We start from the raw sequence: 25,559 nt of genomic DNA, 5'->3' as shown, positions 1-25,559 counted from the left end.
ACACTTTTTTCCACTTTGCGCACTGCGTGATGCACTTTAAAAATGTGCAGCCCTTATTTGGCACCCACAGGGACTTTTTTCATGCTTATTGTGAAAAGGGCTCTAATAATGCTGGAAGCTGCAAACTGAAAGGGCTGGGGCTGGTAGGTCACATGGGCAGAAAGCTGTTTGCTCAGAGAGGTCAACAGGAAGTGGGTGTGTCTCCTGATGAAGAAGTTGCTGGAAAGAATTGCTGCAGTGTGGCTGGTGGCTGCACAACAGAATGGGATAAGTGTCCCCTCCCTTTGGACTGTGATTCCCCAGAGCTGCACCTCATGTTATGTTCCTGGACTGTTGAACTATAACCCTGTTATACAGCCACAGAAGTGCAGCTGAAAAACTCACACTGATTTTCAATTTTTCTGAACTGCCTAGAAGCTGCAGGTGAATCTTATAAGGGACTCTATGTAGAGAGACTATAATGTAACTGCAAGGGAAGTTACCGCCAAACTCTGCTAGTGGCTTAAAGGAGAAGGAAAGGTTAAAACTAAGAAAGCCTTATCAGAAAGGTCCACCTAAATATACCAATAACCCCTCAAAGTAATGCTGCTCCGAGTCCTCTGTCAAAAGAAACACTGTATGTATTTCATTCTATTGTGTACACATGGGCTTCTGTATCAGACTTCCTGCCTTCAGCTTAAACCTCATTGCCCCTGGCTTGAGTATGCTCAGTTTGCTCCTCTTCCCCCCCTCCCTTCTCCCTTCTCTGAGCCCAGAGCCATAAGTTAACAGGGAGAGACTCAGGCAGGAAGTGACATCACACCAAGCTAATACTGCAGCTGCTATCCTAAACAAACAGAGAGCTTCTAGACATAGGCGGAGGGTGACTTTTTTATATGGGGAGGCTAAAGTTGGCCATGCACAGACTAAAGGTGGCCATAGACGTAACAATTACGATCTTTCTTGGAAAAGATCTTTCCAAATAAGATCGTTCGTTTCAATACACACGTGTAGAGCTGAATCGTCAGATATACAGATCGATATATGGGAAGAAACAATAGAATTCTAAATGTATCTGACGATTCAGCACTAACAATGGCCGATATTTGGGTCCCTTCAAAGGCACCCGATCAAAATTTTCCATCCAGCCCGATTGACGAGCCGACCGATATCCAAGTCTTCTGCCGATATTGGTCGGCTCTTTTTCCACCATACATGCACCGAATATCGGACGAAAATTAGTTTTGTATGATATTATCTGTGCGTCTATGGCCACCTTAACTTACAAGGGAATTTGTATAATAATTATCAACCCAATAACTACTCACAGTTCCCACTGACTTCAGTGGAAAGTGCTTAATCCAATAAATACTAGGGATGCACCGAATCCAGGATTCGGCCTTTTTCTGCAGGATTTGGATTCAGCCGAATCATTTTGCCCGGCTGAACTGAATCATAATTTGCATATGCAAAATAGGGATGGGGAGGGAAATCGTGTGACATTTTGTCACAAAACAAAACGAAAAATGTTTTCCCCTTCCCACCTCTAATTTGCTTATGCAAATTAGGATTCAGATTCGGTTCGGTATTCGGGTGAATCTTTCCCAAAATAGTGGATTCGGTGAATCCCTCATAAATAACCTCTGATTTACTAGTACCTGTGCTGGAATAACTGTATTATGGGCAATAAGAAAATATTTTGTGGTGTATTGTTGCCCAACGTGCATATAAAGTGGCAGCACTCACTGAAGGGCAGATAATAAGGGGGTTATTTATTAAAATCCAAATTTTAGGACTTTTTAAATAAAAAAAAAAAGTCTGACTAAACTAGAATGCATGATTAACCTTATTTATCAATAATAAACCATGAAAAAACCGTTACTTTTTTGGATTGTCGCATGAAAACAGCATCTTTTTTGGATTGTCATGTGAAAAATCTATATTTTTTCTAATCCAAAGCCCGAAAAGTTTGCAGACAATATCTTCAGACTTTTTGCAACCTCTGGGTATAATACATCTCGAAAAATTGGAAAAAGTTGGAAAAAGTGGGTAATGGCACCCCAAGTACATAACATACTTTGAGAGGAAGTGCTTACACGCCAAGTACATTTGCGCACAGGTATAGAAGCACAATAATTAAAGTTGAAAAAAGGCACAGCTATCATTTTAACCTTTTATATAAATGAAATTTGCCTGACTGCCTTCCCAACCAGCTGATCCAATCTAGTGAATAATCACAGTAGATAATTTCATAACAGGCATATTATATATAGTGAGTGGCAGTAGGCAGTGACACACCCCCAGTATAGCGAATAATGGTACACCAGGCACATTATCTAATGGATGCAGAAACATTAGGGTTAGATGGATCCAGGGTAAATGAGTAGCCAATATCACATTTAAAACGCCTCCTGAACACTGGGTAACATAAATGCTTTGCAAATTGTATTTATCATGCCACCAGAAAACAATGAAGGATACATCCAATGCTAATGCCCTCTATATGAACTACCTCAGTAAAATCATAGGTTAATGCAGTGCAGTTTCTTGTAGAAGAGACTCAGTACATGTATAAGGTAATTTCATGTATAATCTCCACGGATCAGGATGAATGAATACTGCATTCAGCATTAACCCTTATCTTGCCCATACATGTTAATCTGCTGTACATACCTATCACTCTACCCTTTTAGCAGCTATCTTGTATTTATAGCTTTTAATATGTATTTAAACCAATGTTTAATCCACAAGGGGAGGGTTTTAGTAAAAAAAAAAATATAGAATAGAAGGGTTAATGCTGGTATGGTGGGAAAAGTTAGAAAGCTGCAAACACATATAAACACTATATACAAGATTATCAAAGCATTTGCCTCCTTAAGGTCTAAAACTGGCATTATTTATAGAACTAACAGTGGAGTGGGGTCACTGGGGTGGAGGGCTGATTACCTCTGTGCCAGCAGCAGAAATGTAATAAATCCTAATAGAAATTCCAAATCTCTGTGACATCTCCACTCCATGCTGCTGGTTTGGCCCTCAAAGTCTAAGTCCCGGTGCAGGAATTGGATTGGTTGGAGAGAGGTTCAAAGCTAACCTTCAAGCCAATCGAATTGCTCAGAAGTAGTACCGGGACTTAAACTCTCAGGGCAAACCAATCAGCATGCAAGCTTGCCTAAATGAAGGAAGATGCCTGATTTCACTGCCGTGACACGGGCCAGAAAATACAGGGGGCCCTGCAAACTCCTCCCATGCTTCTCACCACACAGTCAGCAAAGGTCAGGGAAAAATGTTTTATATGTTTTTTTCCTCCGTTTTTTTTAAAAAAATTTTATTACTTTACTTTACACTTATAAAAGTGTCAGACAGGTTTGGGGAGGCTTAGCCTTCCCTAGCCTTATAGAAAATCCGCCTATGCTTCTAGAGCTTTTTACTCAGGCATGGAAAAACATTCTACAGAATAAATATAGCATTCTAGCTTGCACTATTGCAGCTAATTTATTGGCCTCCATAGCTTTCCTTCTCCTTTAAAGAGGATTAGTGGCCCAGCCACAACTTTCCCTTGTTTGTTATAATTCCAGGCAGTGTCATTTTGTGGCCACTAAAGCAAATAAAACACTGTCTTGCATAAAAAAGGGATGAAAACATAATTATGCCTCTTTATAGGTCCCTGGTGAGGCCTCATCTGGAGTATGCAGTGCAGTTTTGGACTCCAGTCCTTAAGAGGGATATAAATGAGCTGGTGAGAGTGCAGAGACGTGCAACTAAACTGGTTAGTGGGATGGAAGACTTAAATTATGAGGGTAGACTGTCAAGGTTGGGGTTGTTTTCCCTGGAAAAAAGGTACTTACGAGGGGACATGATTACACTTTACAAGTACATTAAAGGACATCAGTGGCGTAACTACAGGGGGGGGAGTAGGGGAAGCAATTGGACTAGAGCCCCACCCCGCAGCCCCGCTGCAGCCAGCTGTAGTTGGCTGCAGCCCCAAAGAAAATCAGCATGGAGGGGGTGGGCCCGGCTGCACGTCCGGCACCCAGGCCCGCCCCCCACTGGAGGACATTATAGACAAATAGCAGGGGACCTTTTTATCCATAGAGGATCATTGCACCAAAGGCCACCACTTCAGACTAGAGGAAAAGAACTTTCATTTGAAGCAGTGTACAGTAGGTGGTTCTTCACAGTGAGGACAGTGAGGACGGGTGATGTTGTGATGGCTGATTCAGTTAATGCCTTTAAGAGTGGCTTGGATGATTTCTTGGACAGACATAATATCTAAGGCTATTGTGATACTAAACTCTATAGTTCTTATAGGTATGGGTATATATAATTTATGTGACTGTATGGAGGGGTGTGTGTATGGATACTGGGTTTCATGTGGAGGGGTTGAACTTGATGGACTTTGTCTTTTTTTAACCCGATGTAACTATGTTACTTTTTAGCTTTATAGGTCTGGTCAGTCATGGCAGATTTCAGAGGAAATTCTTAGAAAGGGATTTTTAATGTATATTTTCATCTTTTTTACTGTATGATAGAAATTGCATAAATCGTAATTATTAAACATCTCTAACTATCCCATGAAAAAGAAGCTAAATATATTTATAGGGTTTTACAAAAAAATTGAGTTAATCTTTTCCAGGATGTTAGAATCAGTATCTTTCTTTAGCATATTAAGGAAATGCTGCTATTTTTATCACTTCATGGAGGAGTGATTAGTAGATTGTTGATGTATTTATTTTGCACAGACTGAGCCTTTCTACACAGCAACCTGAAGAATGAGTTAATGAGTGATGCAGGATACACCTGGTCTAAAATCTTTTGACTCTACTAGTAGGAAAAATTCGGGCAGCCCTATTTGTTGCTGAGTTACCTCAGCAACCAGTGGAAACCATGCCCAAACCCCCTGGAAGTTGGCTATGTAGCAGGGCCAGCTGGCACAGTTTAGAGGGGTGAGGGAGGTGTGAAATGACTGCCCATTTTTTTGCCCCTCCTTTTGTTTTTTAAAATTTACCTGGCAGTGGTTTGCAGGGGTCTGTGTTTATAAAATGTAATACAATGAAATGATACTAGAATATCACTGACTTGTTACTTTTAATGACAATATGATCTATCTTTCAATTGCCTTTGCAATGTAAAATACTCTAGTATTTGTTATTCTTGGTGCAGTCTAATATTGATGTAATATTGATGTAAAGTGCTACCCATAAAGGCTGGCTACTATGGCAGCACAACATTGACCCCAAAAAGCTTAAAAGTGCCTAGGAATTACCTAGCTAATCATTTTTGCAGAACTACTATAAAAAGTTAGTGAATCATTTGTGATTCAAATTGCAGATTGTTTTAGGTTAAAGTAGAAAGACTAAGATTAGTGCCTGAATTGTGCCAATCAATATCTAATAAGCGTTAGTCTGTGCAAATCATTAGCAACAATATATAAATACAAACCAGGACACTGACAGAGGGGCTGACAATTTTACGTTTATTGACAGAATTAGTGACGAGTCCGCCTGGCTACCAATATCTGATCAGTCCATTGAAATACTGATTGTGCCAGGTGGAAAACAAATTGAACCTGTGTATGCTATTTGTGGATGAATACATTACACAGCCCCTCTCTGTGATGTAATTAATAATACAACAAACTCTTGGCTCACCTCAAATGTAAGCTGGGCATAAATGTTTATCCAGGTTGCATTCTGTATATGTGACTAGTGGATTTACTGCATCAACCTCACACATTTATTACAAGTTGAATTTTACTGGTATTAGAGCTTTTTGAAACCACCATTAAACTTTATTGGGAGAATGTAATATGTAATTTGCCATTGGAAGGCATTTTTTTGCCACAAAACTGCCAGAGCAGTTAACACTAACCTTGCTTAGCGATAGTGAGAGGTGTAATATTTGCTAGAAAAATGATTTTACATTTCAAGCAACACTAAACATTCACAAACATATGATTATAAACATTGCTTGCTTTTTTAATTACATATCCCCTAGTTCTCTAAAATCACAAATACCATGAAAGCTATTAAAAGACCAGAATACAAAAACTACAAACAGAAAGAAATGCTGAACGATCTGAAAAACTGTGAGCTTATTCCATCAGACTTTGCAATCAACCAACATCTGCAACCAGTCGCAACAGTAAAGCAACATGGTTGGTAACACCAGACTTCTGCCAAGAAGATACTGCAAGTCCTATTAAACATGCCTTTGAATTCATAGACCCAGAAATTCCAAATCTTACTCCACACACTTATCGCACACAAGAGACTGTAGCAGTCCCAGTTTCTTCAGGAGACTTCATCTGCAGCAGACTTATCGAAAGTCAATGGAAAAACATCCAACATCTTTCCAATGTGTTGTGGAACCAACGGAGAAAGGAATATATAACTGTTCTTCAGACTCAGAACAAGTGCCATGAGGCAAGGTCTTACAAACAAGCAGGTGATCTTGTTCATCATGAACTATGGGACTTGTTACAAGATCTACATCCAGTGACGGCGGGGAGCTACAAAAGATTGTAGTAAAGGTATCCAAATGTGACACTACAGACTTCAGACTTACAAAGATGGTACTGCTCATACCAAGAGAAGACACCACTTATCTTAATGCCTTACACTGTGATGTTTTGAACATTAAGACTGATATTATGGCACAAGATGTCTACAAATAACTCCAGCATTGTTATGCATGATTTTTGTTGTTCTCAGTTCTTCTCTGTTCTTGTTCTTGGAGTACAAGGATCACAATTTTATATACTCGTTTGTTATATTAATTGTTTAGTTATTGTGAAATCTAAAGATTCACAAAGATTCTCTTTATATTATTGTTTTTGTTGTGTGCTGCATCTTTATATATTTGTCCTTCACCTCTCCCTGTAGTCCAGGAAGCTGTGTGACCCTTAGACCCCCTCCCCTCCTCAACAGTTTTCCCAGTGTACATTTAGCAGCCACCTTAGGTGATCTCTAACTGCCTAACCAACCTTTGTGAAAAAAATATTCTCTGACCTACTGGTCTGATCAATGTATGGGAAATTTTTCACAGTTTTGGGATAAACTTCAGCAATTTGCATACTTGTGTACTTGTGTTGGTCCAGTTTAGTTCAACTGTCTGTGGAGATCTGCTCATAAAGTGAATAGTGTCCTATAAAGGTCCTGGCCCAGATCTATCTGGTGAAAAAAATATTCTCTGACCTACTGGTCTGATCAATGTATGGGAAATTTTTCACAGTTTTGGAATAAACTTCAGCAATTTGCATACTTGTGTTGGTCCAGTTTATTTCAACTGTCTGTGGAGATCTGCTCATAAAAGTGAATAGTGTCCTATAAAGGTCCTGGCCCAGATCTAAGGGAACTATCACTAAAGACAGTGGGGTATTATAAACTTTGCACAATGCAGATTGGTTCAGAAAGTGAATATATTTGCCCTGCGCATGGTTATATTTATAAAGTGTGGGGCAAACAGAATTGCAAATTTTTTTCACAATGCGAATGTCTATAAGAGCTTTTTAAATATGTAAAAAATATGAATACGAATATTTATGTGCACACTCTGCGACTGAATTACGCCACAACTTTGGTGGCGGAGAAAATATTCGCAAAGTGCGAATTTTAGTTACTGTCAACACTATTTTCACACACAACAACTTCACAAATTCGGTGTGCTCGTGCAAACTCCTCTCTCATTTGCGAGTCATTTACGAAAATTTATTCACAATGCGAATTTGCAAAAACCGGAAAGATGGACACAGCAGTGCAATATTTTAGCATGGGCAATACAACCATTTGTGAATAAATATGCGCTGTGCAAACGTTACAAATGACCCCCAGTGGGTTAAAACAGAATACTCTCTAAAATTTGAGTCTTTTGGACAATTACTACTGAAAAAAAATCAGAAAACCTCTAAAAGTCCAAACTGATTAAAAATTCTCCAGTAGTATCAGACAGCTCCCACTGACTTCTATGGGACTTGAACAGCTTTTACTTGGCACAATTTTGTATTAGAGTTTCTTGTAGTTTTTAGATTTTATAAATCTTAATTTTTTTGCATTTTCAAGAAAAAATACAATTCTTGAAAAAAATAGAAATCTGAATTTTAGTAAATCAGTCCCAAATTCGCACACACTCCACTACAGGTACCAACGTGTAACTATAAATTTTTCTAAATCACGAATAGTGTAACAGTACTGTATTTATTCAGACAACTTGGCTAAACCTGGCTAATTTCACAATGCAGTTTGGAGATCTTCTTTTATGTGTCTAAAATAGATTACGTGAAACTAGCCATGCAAACAAATGGGCTTTGTTTAATATAAATGTACAGTTTACATGATGACTTTCCTCTTAAAGTACTAATGGAGAGCTTGCCACAATGCACCAGAAGAAAACCATTCACAGCCCTCTCTACACTTGTATGGGATTTGGGACATTTATTAATGGGTTTTAGTCAGGGATCCTAATTTGAAAAATATGCCCTAAAAAGGGAGAGTGTTGTGAAATGTCCCTTGTGAAAATTGTGGCTACCTCTATTTCACCTTTTGATAAATATACCCTTATGTGTCTCTCTGTTCACCCCAGGTCCCTCTTGTACTCTTTATATCTCTTACAATCATCTTTGACATGGCTTATTTAGAGTAATCAGGATACACCCCAAGCGATCAATTACTAAATCATCTAATAAAACCCATGGCCAATTTGATGTGGAACAATGGTCATTATCTGTGTTCAATCTAGTGATTTGTAGGCAACTGCAAATAACCCAACATCTCTATAGCCCAGGGCTTTGCAGACCTATTTAGTGTTAAGTGCTGCCTTTGAAGTCCAACATTTGTTCAAGGCCCCCCTTAGCTGATAATATATATGTGAGAACATTAATGTATCAGTCACCCATAGTTGCACCTATATTGAACAGCATTACCTACTTAACCTCTTCTATCAGTTAGTATTGTAAACTGATTTTGCTCCTCTGTTCCACAAGTTGGACCTTTGTAAATTCTTGTTAAATACTGACCCACAGCCTGATGCATTTTTGAAAGAATTACTTTATCAGGTTCAGGCATCTACATACAACTACATAGCACTAACTAATTGTACTTATGTATGAAATCATGCTGAAATTACAATAGAGTAAAGTTTAATAATTGCAATTTATTTTTGCACTCTTTGCCAACTTTACTTGTTTTTTTTTAACTCTGATATAGTAAATTCATGTTTTTGGAACTTATGGGTAGGTAAAGGTAATTTCATAGGTAAGTTAAATAGAAAAAAACAATATTATTGCAGGTTGAATTTAGGAAAATTAGAAAACTAATGAATTGAAATTTGAAATGCCAGTTTAAAAAGAGGAGTGGGAATCTGACCATTTAGAGTTATCTGTAGCCCAAGGGAATAAATGAATGTTGGACATTTCAAGGAAAATGGTTTAAATAATTGAAAATGATATATAATAAGAGTGCACATTAGTATGTATTTTGTGAGAATGTGGGATAAGTAATGCCTCTTGAAATAAAGACAGGGAATTATAATCTGCACAGTAGAGTTGGGCTATGCCTCTGCTTTCTCTTTCCCCATGATTTACTACTAATTAGTTTTTGTAAACGCTTGCATTTTCAACAGGTGTTTAGTTATGGATTTAAGATCACCATGCCCCCATATGATGGTCTTTACTATTGACACTGGTCATATTTGTCATAGGCTGCAGTAAACTGGAGAAAATGTTACTTGATTAATGCATTTAGTCATACAATGCATTATAATGCATGCAATGCATTAAAAACATTAAGGTGGCATATTTGGAGTTGCTACAATCTCACGGAAGGTTGACCTGTTTCCAATCAGGCAGCGGAGTACAGAAACGGGAACCAAGAGCATAGACAGGACACGGGCTTGGGATTCAACCAACAGGAACGCAGTACAAAGGCTTGCCTGGATTACTTCCGTGGTAGCAGGGGAAGCAGCTGCTCCATCAGCATCAGCAGTGGCAGGGCATCCCCACATCCCCACTAGACCACCACCAAGTATTCTCACAAATGTACATTGCACTATTCCCCTTTTCGTGTTTTATAGACAGGTTCAAAGATAGATGGTCCAAATTTGAAGGTCACAAAGGACCAGGTCTAGGATGCAGCAAGAAACACACTAGCTGCATCGCAATGGATCAGTCAAATCTCTTGGCCTAGGGGAGCAACAATTGGAAAGCTGTTTGTTGAAATTTTAGCCAGATTGGTAACACTGACATTAATGTTTAACTATACTTTGATCAGACATGGTAAGCTCCCACATCCGCCTGATAGTGTGTGAAAGTAATTTATATTACGTTAAAAAGGAAAGGATTAGATCTGTGGTTGACTGTGTTTAGATGAAGTGCGTAAATGGAAATATGGCATTTATATGAATAACACAAATACGTTTTACTATATCATTGGGAAATAGTGTGATTGGGAGACCAAAAAATGATCTATCAGTGTTTCAGAGAGGTAAGATGTAATAAAACATTTGTAGAGTAATCCTGTTGAAAACTGAATGAAGGTACTGCAGTGTTCTCCCTATAACAAAAAAACCCCACAGAACCACAAAAAAATGAGCCAGGTGTGTGTGGGGGAATTAAATAAATATGTACCTCCCCAACCCACCCGCACCACAGTAAGTGGTTTTTTTTTTACAAATGCTGATAAGACTATGCATTTTGGCAAACATAGCCTACAGTCCTTTCATTGTGAGCAAAAAGATTTTCAAATCTGTGAGCTTGTGGGGGCAGTGCAGGGGTGGAGAGGAAAATGGCCGGACAATACGCCTAGCAGCCTGATGAGAACACTGTACTTATTTTGTTAGTTAATGATGCATATGAATGCACACTTAACAATACAAATTAAAGGAGAAAGAAAGGTACAATCTCCAGAGGGTGCCAAAATGTTAGGCACGGTAGAATGAAAAGTGAAGAGGCGCAAAAATGTGTACATACATTAACCTGGGCCGAAGCAAAGAACTAAGGAGTGAAAGAAGCTTGCAAAGTGATATTCAGACAAGCTAAAATTCAAATGGAAAAGGGGATTGCAGCAAGGAGTTAAAAAAAATCAAAAACTTTCATCAGACCAAGCACAACTTTTAGACGCCCCCTTTAATTCCAAAGAAATCGAAGATTGTATTGACTCATTACAGACCGGGAAAAGCCCGGGACCAGACGGATACACAGCCTTTTTCTATAAAGTTTTCAGGGAGGAGCTGTCAGGGCCCGAAGGCTCTGTTTGTAGTGTGGACCAAGGAGGAGATAACAACACCAAGTTCGCGGTACAAAAGGATTTATCAGGAGAATAGTCGTAATCAGGCAAATGGTCAATACAGGCAGCATGGATCAGAATCGTTAAACAAGCAGAAGTCGGTACACGGAAAATCAGAATAACAAGAAATCGCACCCAGGAACTATACGAGATAGACCTATAATTGGGCAAGGACAGAAAGGGCAATTGAGAATAAATAGTCCAAGGTTGGCGCCAAAACTTGACGCGGTGACGTCATGACGCCGACGCCGGCGTCCTCACGTTGGCGTCCTGACGCCGACGCACATTCTGACGCCGGCATCCATTCCATCGCCGGCGACCAATCCTGGGGCGACACGTTCCAGACGCAGTCATATTACGACCAGGAAGAACCGCATGGTGGAGCAGGAGGTCGCCATCTTGGATGTCCCGTGGGGTAAGTTCCTCACTTTCCATTACAGTACCCCCCTCCTTAGGGGGGGCCTCAGGACCACCGAGGCTAGGGGAAGAAGGAAAAAGTCTGTGGAACTTACGAACCAGGACAGGTGCATGTACGTCCGAGCTTCTCACCCAAGAACACTCCTCTGGACCGAACCCCTTCCACTCGATAAGATATTGAAGAATGCCCCTAGAAATACGAGAGTCCAAGATTCTTTTGACTTCGAATTCCTTATGATCGTCAACCAAAACAGGAGCTGGAGAGGAAGAAGAAGAGGGGCAAGACACAGCAGGTTTAAGCAGAGAAACATGAAAAACATTGGGTATCCGCAGTTCAGGAGGAAGATGAAGACGAACAGCCACAGGGTTGATGATTTCGATGATAGGGAAGGGGCCGATGAATTTAGGACCAAGCTTGGGTGTAGGAATCTTGAGACGATTGTTGCGTGTGGAAAGAAAAACTTTAGCACCAGGAATATATGGAGGGGAAGAAATCCTTCTTTTATCAGCAAACTTTTTCTGCACCAAGGAACTTTTCTCTAAGTTTGCCGCAGTAGCATGCCAAATAGCCAACATGTGAGCAGCTTGGTCATTGGCCGCAGGCATATTGGTAAGAAGAAGATCCTGGGAAAAAGCCAAAGGATTGAGACCATAAACACAGAAGAAGGGAGATTTCTGGGAAGAAGAATGCAGAGCGTTGTTGTGGGCAAATTCAGCCCAGGGAAGAAGATCCGACCAATCATCCTGGCACAGGGACACATGACAACGAAGAAACTGTTCCAAGGCCTGATTGACCCGTTCTGCGGCTCCATTAGACTGTGGGTGGTAGGCAGAAGAAAATTGAAGAGAGATGTTAAGAGCTTTGCAAAGAAATCTCCAGAACTTGGAAATAAACTGGGAACCCCGATCAGACACAATTTCGGCAGGAAAACCATGGAGACGAAATATATGTTTGATGAAAAGTTCAGAGAGTTCGGGAGCAGAAGGCAGTTTCCGAAGAGGCGTGAAGTGAGCCATTTTGCTGAATCTGTCGATCCCCACCCAGATGACAGTGTGACCAGACGAAACAGGGAGATCGACAATGAAATCCATCGCCAAGTGAGTCCAAGGTCGAGATGGAATGGGAAGTGGCAAGAGAAAACCCTTGGGGGGGGGAATGTCCGGACTTGGAAACAGCACAAGTGGAACAGGACAAAACAAAGTCTTTGACATCTTTCCTTAGAGTCGGCCACCAGACCAAACGAGACAAGAGCTCGGTTGTCTTCTTAATCCCAGGATGACCGGCCTGTTTGGAACTGTGAGATTGGGATAAAATGGCATGACGAAATTCCGGAGGAACAAAGGCAACACCAAGAGGAGTCTCTACAGGAGCCGAAGACTGAGCAGAAAGTAACTGAGAGGCACAGGAGGGAAACAAGGCAGCAATAATCTTGGTAGAGGGCACAATGGGTACAAGATCTTCGGGGCAGGAATCTTCAGGAGCAAAGCTTCTGGACAGAGCATCAGCCTTCCTGTTTCTGGAGCCAGGACGAAAGGTGATAATAAAATTAAAACGAGAAAAGAAAAGTGCCCACCTGGCTTGCCGGGGATTGAGGCACTTGAGGGATTGAATAAATTCAAGGTTTTTGTGGTCAGTAAAGATTGTCACCGGAATAGAAGAACCTTCAAGCAGATGTCTCCATTCTTCCAAGGCCAACTTAACGGCAAGTAGCTCCCGATTGCCAACATCGTAGTTCTGCTCTGGAGAAGAAAATTTTTTGGAGAAAAAAGCACAAGGGTGGAGTTTACCATCAGAAGAAGATCTTTGAGACAGAACTGCTCCAGCTCCTACATCAGAGGCATCGACTTCAATGAAGAAGGGTTGTAGAGGTTCAGGGTGTCTAAGAATTGGAGCAGAAGAAAAGGCTTCTTTGAGGGTCTTGAAGGCTTCGAGAGCTTGAGGAGGCCAGAGTTGAGGTTTATTCCCTTTACGGATTAGAGCAAGAATTGGATGGATTTTGGAAGAAAAGTTTTTGATAAATTGTCTATAATAGTTGGCGAAGCCAATAAATCTCTGAACTGCCTTGACGCTGGTAGGAAGGGGCCAATCCAAAATTGCAGAAACTTTGGCGGGATCCATCTTAAAACCTTGTGGAGAAATGATGTAGCCAAGAAAAGGAATGGAAGAAACTTCGAAGGTGCATTTTTCCAATTTGGCGAAGAGATTATTTTTCCTCAACCTGGAAAGAACTTCACGCACTTGGCAACGATGATCAAAAAGGTTTTTGGAAAAAATAAGAATGTCTTCTAAGTACACGACCACACACTGTCCCAAAAGATCACGAAAAATGTCATTGACTAATTCTTGGAAGACCGCAGGAGCATTGCAAAGACCGAATGGCATGACGAGATACTTGTAATGGCCAACCACAGGGTTGATGATTTCGATGATAGGGAAGGGGCCGATGAATTTAGGACCAAGCTTGGGTGTAGGAATCTTGAGACGATTGTTGCGTGTGGAAAGAAAAACTTTAGCACCAGGAATATATGGAGGGGAAGAAATCCTTCTTTTATCAGCAAACTTTTTCTGCACCAAGGAACTTTTCTCTAAGTTTGCCGCAGTAGCATGCCAAATAGCCAACATGTGAGCAGCTTGGTCATTGGCCGCAGGCATATTGGTAAGAAGAAGATCCTGGGAAAAAGCCAAAGGATTGAGACCATAAACACAGAAGAAGGGAGATTTCTGGGAAGAAGAATGCAGAGCGTTGTTGTGGGCAAATTCAGCCCAGGGAAGAAGATCCGACCAATCATCCTGGCACAGGGACACATGACAACGAAGAAACTGTTCCAAGGCCTGATTGACCCGTTCTGCGGCTCCATTAGACTGTGGGTGGTAGGCAGAAGAAAATTGAAGAGAGATGTTAAGAGCTTTGCAAAGAAATCTCCAGAACTTGGAAATAAACTGGGAACCCCGATCAGACACAATTTCGGCAGGAAAACCATGGAGACGAAATATATGTTTGATGAAAAGTTCAGAGAGTTCGGGAGCAGAAGGCAGTTTCCGAAGAGGCGTGAAGTGAGCCATTTTGCTGAATCTGTCGATCCCCACCCAGATGACAGTGTGACCAGACGAAACAGGGAGATCGACAATGAAATCCATCGCCAAGTGAGTCCAAGGTCGAGATGGAATGGGAAGTGGCAAGAGAAAACCCTTGGGGGGGAATGTCCGGACTTGGAAACAGCACAAGTGGAACAGGACAAAACAAAGTCTTTGACATCTTTCCTTAGAGTCGGCCACCAGACCAAACGAGACAAGAGCTCGGTTGTCTTCTTAATCCCAGGATGACCGGCCTGTTTGGAACTGTGAGATTGGGATAAAATGGCATGACGAAATTCCGGAGGAACAAAGGCAACACCAAGAGGAGTCTCTACAGGAGCCGAAGACTGAGCAGAAAGTAACTGAGAGGCACAGGAGGGAAACAAGGCAGCAATAATCTTGGTAGAGGGCACAATGGGTACAAGATCTTCGGGGCAGGAATCTTCAGGAGCAAAGCTTCTGGACAGAGCATCAGCCTTCCTGTTTCTGGAGCCAGGACGAAAGGTGATAATAAAATTAAAACGAGAAAAGAAAAGTGCCCACCTGGCTTGCCGGGGATTGAGGCACTTGAGGGATTGAATAAATTCAAGGTTTTTGTGGTCAGTAAAGATTGTCACCGGAATAGAAGAACCTTCAAGCAGATGTCTCCATTCTTCCAAGGCCAACTTAACGGCAAGTAGCTCCCGATTGCCAACATCGTAGTTCTGCTCTGGAGAAGAAAATTTTTTGGAGAAAAAAGCACAAGGGTGGAGTTTACCATCAGAAGAAGATCTTTGAGACAGAACTGCTCCAGCTCCTACATCAGAGGCATCGACTTCAATGAAGAAGGGTTGTAGAGGTTCAGGGTGTCTAAGAATTGGAGCAGAAGAAAAGGCTTCTTTGAGGGTCTTGAAGGCTTCGAGAGCTTGAGGAGGCCAGAGTTGAGGTTTATTCCCTTTACGGATTAGAGCAAGAATTGGATGGATTTTGGAAGAAAAGTTTTTGATAAATTGTCTATAATAGTTGGCGAAGCCAATAAATCTCTGAACTGCCTTGACGCTGGTAGGAAGGGGCCAATCCAAAATTGCAGAAACTTTGGCGGGATCCATCTTAAAACCTTGTGGAGAAATGATGTAGCCAAGAAAAGGAATGGAAGAAACTTCGAAGGTGCATTTTTCCAATTTGGCGAAGAGATTATTTTTCCTCAACCTGGAAAGAACTTCACGCACTTGGCAACGATGATCAAAAAGGTTTTTGGAAAAAATAAGAATGTCTTCTAAGTACACGACCACACACTGTCCCAAAAGATCACGAAAAATGTCATTGACTAATTCTTGGAAGACCGCAGGAGCATTGCAAAGACCGAATGGCATGACGAGATACTTGTAATGGCCAACCACAGGGTTGATGATTTCGATGATAGGGAAGGGGCCGATGAATTTAGGACCAAGCTTGGGTGTAGGAATCTTGAGACGATTGTTGCGTGTGGAAAGAAAAACTTTAGCACCAGGAATATATGGAGGGGAAGAAATCCTTCTTTTATCAGCAAACTTTTTCTGCACCAAGGAACTTTTCTCTAAGTTTGCCGCAGTAGCATGCCAAATAGCCAACATGTGAGCAGCTTGGTCATTGGCCGCAGGCATATTGGTAAGAAGAAGATCCTGGGAAAAAGCCAAAGGATTGAGACCATAAACACAGAAGAAGGGAGATTTCTGGGAAGAAGAATGCAGAGCGTTGTTGTGGGCAAATTCAGCCCAGGGAAGAAGATCCGACCAATCATCCTGGCACAGGGACACATGACAACGAAGAAACTGTTCCAAGGCCTGATTGACCCGTTCTGCGGCTCCATTAGACTGTGGGTGGTAGGCAGAAGAAAATTGAAGAGAGATGTTAAGAGCTTTGCAAAGAAATCTCCAGAACTTGGAAATAAACTGGGAACCCCGATCAGACACAATTTCGGCAGGAAAACCATGGAGACGAAATATATGTTTGATGAAAAGTTCAGAGAGTTCGGGAGCAGAAGGCAGTTTCCGAAGAGGCGTGAAGTGAGCCATTTTGCTGAATCTGTCGATCCCCACCCAGATGACAGTGTGACCAGACGAAACAGGGAGATCGACAATGAAATCCATCGCCAAGTGAGTCCAAGGTCGAGATGGAATGGGAAGTGGCAAGAGAAAACCCTTGGGGGGGGAATGTCCGGACTTGGAAACAGCACAAGTGGAACAGGACAAAACAAAGTCTTTGACATCTTTCCTTAGAGTCGGCCACCAGACCAAACGAGACAAGAGCTCGGTTGTCTTCTTAATCCCAGGATGACCGGCCTGTTTGGAACTGTGAGATTGGGATAAAATGGCATGACGAAATTCCGGAGGAACAAAGGCAACACCAAGAGGAGTCTCTACAGGAGCCGAAGACTGAGCAGAAAGTAACTGAGAGGCACAGGAGGGAAACAAGGCAGCAATAATCTTGGTAGAGGGCACAATGGGTACAAGATCTTCGGGGCAGGAATCTTCAGGAGCAAAGCTTCTGGACAGAGCATCAGCCTTCCTGTTTCTGGAGCCAGGACGAAAGGTGATAATAAAATTAAAACGAGAAAAGAAAAGTGCCCACCTGGCTTGCCGGGGATTGAGGCACTTGAGGGATTGAATAAATTCAAGGTTTTTGTGGTCAGTAAAGATTGTCACCGGAATAGAAGAACCTTCAAGCAGATGTCTCCATTCTTCCAAGGCCAACTTAACGGCAAGTAGCTCCCGATTGCCAACATCGTAGTTCTGCTCTGGAGAAGAAAATTTTTTGGAGAAAAAAGCACAAGGGTGGAGTTTACCGTCAGAAGAAGATCTTTGAGACAGAACTGCTCCAGCTCCTACATCAGAGGCATCGACTTCAATGAAGAAGGGTTGTAGAGGTTCAGGGTGTCTAAGAATTGGAGCAGAAGAAAAGGCTTCTTTGAGGGTCTTGAAGGCTTCGAGAGCTTGAGGAGGCCAGAGTTGAGGTTTATTCCCTTTACGGATTAGAGCAAGAATTGGATGGATTTTGGAAGAAAAGTTTTTGATAAATTGTCTATAATAGTTGGCGAAGCCAATAAATCTCTGAACTGCCTTGACGCTGGTAGGAAGGGGCCAATCCAAAATTGCAGAAACTTTGGCGGGATCCATCTTAAAACCTTGTGGAGAAATGATGTAGCCAAGAAAAGGAATGGAAGAAACTTCGAAGGTGCATTTTTCCAATTTGGCGAAGAGATTATTTTTCCTCAACCTGGAAAGAACTTCACGCACTTGGCAACGATGATCAAAAAGGTTTTTGGAAAAAATAAGAATGTCTTCTAAGTACACGACCACACACTGTCCCAAAAGATCACGAAAAATGTCATTGACTAATTCTTGGAAGACCGCAGGAGCATTGCAAAGACCGAATGGCATGACGAGATACTTGTAATGGCCATCGCGAGTATTGAAAGCGGTCTCCATTCATCTCCCTCACGGATCCGAATAAGATTGTAGGCCCCACGTAGATCCAGCTTAGTAAAGAAACTAGCCCCCTTGAGCTGATCAAAAAGTTCAGAGATGAGAGGAAGAGGATATCTGTTCTTTACGGTGATCTTATTCAACCCCCTGTAGTCAATGAAGGGCCGCAAACTACCGTCTTTCTTTTCAACAAAGAAGAACCCTGCTCCAGCAGGGGAGGTAGAAGGACGAATGAAACCTCTTTGAAGATTCTCCTGGATATATGACTTCATAGCAGAAGTTTCGGAGGGAGAAAGCGGATAAGTGCGGCCACGGGGAGGCATAGAGCCAGGTAAAAGTTCAATAGGGCAATCATAGGGACGATGAGGTGGGAGAGTTTCAGCGGACTTCTTATCAAAGACATCGGCAAAGGCTTTGTACACAAGAACTTGAAGACACTGAAGAAACTTTGACAACCGGAACAGCAGGTAAACAGTTGTGTACACAAAATGGACTCCAACGGGAAACTTGTGAGATGGACCAGTCAATGACCGGATTATGAACACACAGCCAAGGCAATCCCAGGACAACAGGTGTAGAAGGGCAATCGATAAGAAGAAAAGACAGTCTTTCTAAATGCATAGTGCCCACCTTGAAGGAAAGTTCCTGGGTAGACTGCAAGATGATGGCGGAAGAAAGAGGACGATCATCAATCGCCAGGACTCGAAGAGGGGTTGCCAAGGGTTGGAGCGGAATGGCATGGTTATCAGCAAAGGCTCGATCCATGAAGTTGCCTGCAGCACCAGAATCGAGGAAGGCCTGAGAAGAGATCTTCTTGGAGCCGAACTGGATTTGAACAGGAAGGAGAAAACGTTGATCAGAGGAATGGGGAGGATGAAAAATTCCACCCAGGTAAGTCTCCCCAATCTTACCTAGGTTCTGGAGTTTCCCGGCTTCACTGGGCATTCATGGGCGAAGTGGGCTTTTCCCCCACAGTAGAGACATAACCCAGCAGCCCTTCTCCGGAGCTTCTCCTGTTCGGAAAGACGTGCCCGTCCAATCTGCATTGGTTCTTCAGGAGGTAAAGAAGAAGTAGCAGATGCCGCAGGAGGCGGAGAAAGAAGGTTGGAAGCCGGACTGGAGAGTAAGGGTCTTTGGAAGTGTGGAGCCAGGGTGGGTTGGAACCTGGAAAACTTCCTAGCGCGTTCCCTGTCAAGTTCGACTTGGAACTCCCTTTGTCTGGTGTCAACTTTCACAGCCAACGCAACAAGATCTTCCCAGCAAGAAGGAATCTCCCGTGATACAAGATCATTCTTGATGCGCATTGCCAGGCCGTTATAGAAGGCAGCATGGTAACCATCATTATTCCAAGAAGTTTCAGCCACAAGAGTGCGGAATTCGATGGCGTATTCCGGAACAGAACGAGTCCCTTGCTGCAGCTGAAATAAACGAGCCGAGGCAGAGGTAGCCCGACCAGGATCATCGAACACTGTGCGAAGGTCATGGATGAAGGCCCTGGCATCGTCAATAACCGGATCCTCCTTCTCCCAGAGAGGAGAAGCCCACTCCAGAGCTTTCCCTTGCAGGCGGGTGATGATATAGCCCACCTTCGCTCGCTCCGAGACAAACTGACCAGGAAGCAGGGTGAATTGGATCTCACACTGGTTAATGAAACCACGGCATGATTCCGGATCACCGCTGTACAGAGGAGGTGCAGGGATGCGAGGCTCAGAAACCTGGAGCGGAGTAGCAGGAACAGGCAGAGAAACTGGAACCACTGGAGACAAGGCAGACAATTTCTCCAGGATTGCTTCTAGTGCCTGGCCGAAGTGGGTTTGTTGGGCTTCGTAGGTCTGCATGCGAGAAGCCAATCCACGAACAGCTCTGCCGACATCAGTAGGAACTGGAGGCTCCTCAGAAGGGTCCATGGCCCAATTATACTGTCAGGGCCCGAAGGCTCTGTTTGTAGTGTGGACCAAGGAGGAGACAACAACACCAAGTTCGCGGTACAAAAGGATTTATCAGGAGAATAGTCGAAATCAGGCAAATGGTCAATACAGGCAGAAGGGTTCAGAATCATTAAACAAGCAGAAATCGGTACACGGAAAATCAGAATAACAAGAAATCGCACCCAGGAACTATACGAGATAGACCTATAATTGGGCAAGGACAGAAAGGGCAATTGAGAATAAATAGTCCAAGGTTGGCGCCAAAACTTGACGCGGTGACGTCATTAAGCCGACGCCGGCGTCCTCACGTTGGCGTCCTGACGCCGACGCACATTCTGATGCCGGCGTCCATTCCGTCGCCGGCGACCAATCCTGGGGCGACACGTTCCAGACGCAGTCATATTACGACCAGGAAGAACCGCATGGTGGAGCAGGAGGTCGCCATCTTGGATGTCCCGTGGGGTAAGTTCCTCACTTTCCATTACAGGAGCTAACCCCACTCCTCCTTGAATACTTTAATTCAATATCGGATTGTAGTGGTTTCCCATACCTTTGATTAATATTGACATTAAAATATATGCAAAGATTTTGAGTAATAGACTAAAACAACTTTTACCTTTTTTAATTCATCCAGACCAAGCTGGCTTTGTGCCTGAAAGAGAAGGTAAAGATATTACGGCTAAAATTACCTCTTTAATACATCATGCTTAAAAGCGAGGTTATCCCTCTTTGTTATTTTCTATCGATGCTGAGAAAGCTTTTGATCGAGTCTCTTGGGCTTATATGGAAAAAATGCTTATAGGTTTCGGCCTAGGGGAGAAAATAAAACAGCGAATTGTGGCTTTATATGCTAATCTGTATGCAAAAATTAAGGTAAATGGTTTCCTATGTACTAAGGTTCAAATTTCTAATGGGACCAGACAGGGATCCCCCTTTCCCCAATCCTTTTTATTTTAGTGATGGAAGGTTTCTTAGCACAGATTAGAAGAAACCCAAATATTTCTGGTTTAAAGGTGTCAGACAAAGAATATAAGTGCGTGGCCTTCGCTGATGATTTATTGTTGTATATCACCAACCCGTGTATATCTCTACCTAACACATTAAATCTTATTAGAGATTTCGGGGAAGTATCTGACTTTAAAGTCAATCTCTCTAAATCAGTATTATTAAATAGTAAAATGCCAGAAACCACTATTGTTAAATCGCGACAAAATTTCTCATTTAAATGGGCAAATCCTTGTCTGAAATACCTTGGTATAAATCTTCAAGCAAATTTGGGAAAACTTTACAAAGTTAATTATATTCCACTTTTGAATTCACTACAAAAATTACTCAAGAATTGGGGACTATTAAAATTATCATGTTTTGGGAGAATCCAAGCTATTAAAATGTCATTTTTACCAAAAATTCTTTATCTTTTCCAGGTTCTCCCAATTCTGATACCTCAATCCTTTTTTAAATCGATTAAACTTATGGTTTATATAGAATGGGAAAACCCCAAGACTTAAGTATAACCTTTATGGTCCTCCCTAAAGTAAAAGGAGGATTGAGTCTCCCTGATTTCTACCTATACTATCTATCTATACACTTGTCAAGGATATATAATTGGGTTCATGGAAAGGGAAAAAAGCACTGGATTATATTGGAACAGAATTACTCCCCTCTACCATTAGAGAATATACTGTGGGTGGAAGAACAAAAATACTGCAAAAAAGCCTCTGAACACACACTGATAAGCACCACCATAAAAATATGGCACAATAGTAAGAGAGTTTACAATTTAACAGGTCCCCCCTATGTTTTCAATCGTTAACTAATAATCCTGAATTTCCTCTGATGATGGAGAAAGGAGCATTTACTAGATGGGACACCTGGGACAATAGATGTACTAGAATTTTTGATTCTTTATCCTGGAAAATAACAGTTCAGAATATTGGAAAATTTGAACCCATGGATAGATTTTATTTTTAAGTTATGGGCAATAGGTAAACCTTTTTTTCCAAACCAATGAAAGCCTTATATTCCTTGTATATTTGTTTCTCCTTGTTGTTCCACACAATTATGTCAATTTAAATACAGTTGGGTTCCAAATTTATTGGACAATGTCCTAAATGCCAAGAAAGGTAATTTTTTTTTAAAAAAAGTCACTTGCCTATGAATTCTCGATTTGTAAAATGTTTGCACCATGTGTGAAGTGTCCCGACATTTTTCGTGCCATGACGATCAGTCGTTCAGTTGATCGGACAGATTAGAAATTTTCTGTCGGCTGCAGATAATATCTCTGCATGTATTGGCAAACTGACGATTTTCTTACGATTGCTGTCAGGGCAGAACATGTCTGATCTGGTCTTTTTTACTGCTTTATTTAAACTGAAGGTTAGTGGCAGATCGGGAGATGGGGACATCCGTTTGTTCGCCTGATATAGCAGGTAATCTTGCACATCTATGGCCACCTTTACATTCAGGGTCACTGAAATGAAACTCTTTTTGTACTACTTTTGCATAGAACCTAAAGTTTTTTTTTTTTCCTGTAATTGAAAAATAACATTACAAAAGTCTAAAAATTTTTTTGTGTAGGCAATGTGAAAATATCATATTTACAGATAGTAATGTTTCAGGTAGGAGACACTGAGGGGCCTCATTTTTTTCACAAATGTTTTTCTCTAAAAATGTGTATTTTTTTTATTTTTCTAAAACTCAAGCTGGGGAAGGTAATATTGGTCACTAATAGAAAAAATCATTCACAATACGAATAAATGTGAAAAGTGAAAAATTTTGCCTTTGTCAACACTTTTGCCCTCACACAGCAGGATAGCGATTGCAAACTTTATAGTTTGTGATAGTGTACAGTGTATGTGATAACACTTAATCAATTAAAAAATTGTTACGTTTGCTCCAATGTTTACACCACCTTCAAGCAGGTTCTCAATTAAGATGCAATGCCATAAAAGCCTAATGAAGAATATTACACTGCAACATGCAAATTTTTATAAGCAAATTTGTTCGCTTTGCAAATTTTCTTACATTTCCCCCCAAAAATTAGAGACTAATAAAGTGTAAAAAAAACACTAAAAACGCTAATGCAAACCTATAGAAGTCAAAAGGAGCTGCGCTGATCCTATTGGACCTTTTGTTTTTTTAGCCATTTGGACTTTTAGAGGTTTTTATGATTTTTTTTTCCACTAGTAATTGTTTTAGAGGTTTTTAAATATTTTACTGCTTTGTACAGAGTTTTTGTTATCTGTGTTTTTATTTTTAGATCTTTTACATGTCATTTGTGGTTCTAGAGAAAGGGAGTTTATTTGTGGTTTCAAAACGACTAAAACCACTAAAAATGAGAATGTTGATAAATGGGCCTCCAAGTGTTGCCTATAAGTATGTGAGGCTTTGTGAAGGGTGAAACCCTCTGATTTACAGGATAGTCTATAATCTTTTTTGAAGTTTTATGGGTGTGAAGCTATTATCAATGTTATTTTAATAACAGTAATAATACAAATATGTTTAATTTTACCAATATAACAATGTGGTTTTTACAGGATATATGTGCATTTATAAACACAGTCATACATCTAAGGCAAGCTTGTTGTATAGTATATATATAAATAATTCTTTTTTAATATCCAACATTTTGTTCTCATCAGATTTCATATATTCCATAGCGCTGTAAAACATATAGATAGTGATGGGCACATTTTTCCCGTTTCGCTTCACTGAAAAATCCACAAATTTCCTGCAAAATTCTCTAAATGGCGAAAAATTAGCAAAAAATTGTGAAACCAGAAGGTTCACGGAAAAATTGTAAAATTCGAATGTTTTCACAAAAAAATCGTGCAATATGAAAGTTTTCACAAAAAAATCTAGCGATCTGAACATTTTCACTAAAATCGAGCAATTCGTACATTTTCACAAAAAAATCAAGCAATTCGAGCGTTTTCATGAAAAAATCATGAAAATCGGAAATTCGCCAATTTATTCGCTGGTGTCGAAACACTGAAATTTGCTGCGAATTCGTGCCAGCCAAATTTATTCGCCCATCACTACATATAGAGAAAAAGAATACTGTTACTACAAAAGATTTGGAAAACAGCTTTAGAATATGTATATAAAGGAACTGCCAAGGGATAACACTGGGCTGAATAATTACATGCCTAAGTATTTATATAATTACTATTATTAAGTATTGGCATATCCCTAAAGGGCACCTCATTTGGCTTGCACAGAACAGAAGAACAACTGATCTGTATGATTTAAGATCTGTGTGTATCAGATTCTAACTATTTGGCCAAGGAGAGAAGATAAAAATATGCTACTTGCCAAAAGCAGACTTTGTCTAGTGAAATACAGAAAGTCTTTTGCTTCACATGCCAACCGCCCCTGCATTGACAGTTAATTGATTTGGCATCAGTCATATATGGTAATAAGGAAAAACATGATCAGTGCCTGTATTGGCTAAAGGAAGCAATTATGAGACACAGAGATACAAGATGTGCCCAATAATATCAGAACCTGCATTCCTCCTCTTTTTTTTGCCATAAATAGTTTTTACTATCTGTGTTTGAAATTATGGTGGCCCTCATCCAGTTTTTATGTTTAGAGATAAAAAAAGATGTATATTAACTATGAATATGCTTTTTTCTTTAGTTTAAGGAAACTACACAGCCATCTCTGTATGTACAGTAACGCACTCACTATCTGGCAGTCTACATTTTACACTGAAATATTATATATCTCAAAAATAATTTTCTTGCTTTTTGTTAAAACCAATCATATAACCAGTTTCTTTTAAGTATATTAACCATTACGTTTATAAGGTGATAATCTTTAAAGGTATTTTACAGTGACAGCCAGACTTACACACTTCTCTTTCTGCTTTTCAAACACTGCTAGAGATAGTAGCAGTTATTTTTCCTGAAGTGATTAGACATTGGGGTTATGTAATAAAAGACACTAAGGGGCCCATTTATTATACTAGGTAAATGGAAACTTGCAGAAAATTACCAAATACAGTAACCTCTAGCAACCAATCAGCAGGTAACATCACCAGTCAAAAAGCAAACATCTTATTGGTTGCAATGATTTACTGCTCCTGGGCAACCTTAGTGTCTCTTATTACATTTGAGTGTTAATCCAACTGTCCCATGGGTTATGAGGGATTTTTTACCAAACAAGCCTAAAATAAGTCATACCAATAGTTTTTACAAAACCATTTTAACCATGGTTTATTGTAATCCAATAACTGACAAGTAGTGATGGACAAATTTATTCGGCAGGCGCGAATTTGCGTTTCATCGCCGGCGAATAAATTCGCGAATTTGCGTGAATAAACACCGGCGACAATTAAGACGCCGGCGACGATTAACGGACACCCATTGACTTTAATGGGCGCTGGCATCAATTTTGGGCACCAGCATCAACTTTGTCGCTGGTGTCAAAATCCACG

This window comes from Xenopus laevis, chromosome 7L (assembly GCF_017654675.1).
Source record: "Xenopus laevis strain J_2021 chromosome 7L, Xenopus_laevis_v10.1, whole genome shotgun sequence".
Taxonomy (NCBI): domain Eukaryota; kingdom Metazoa; phylum Chordata; class Amphibia; order Anura; family Pipidae; genus Xenopus; species Xenopus laevis.
The sequence above is the reverse complement of the archived record's forward strand: the minus strand, read 5'-3'. Positions refer to the sequence as shown.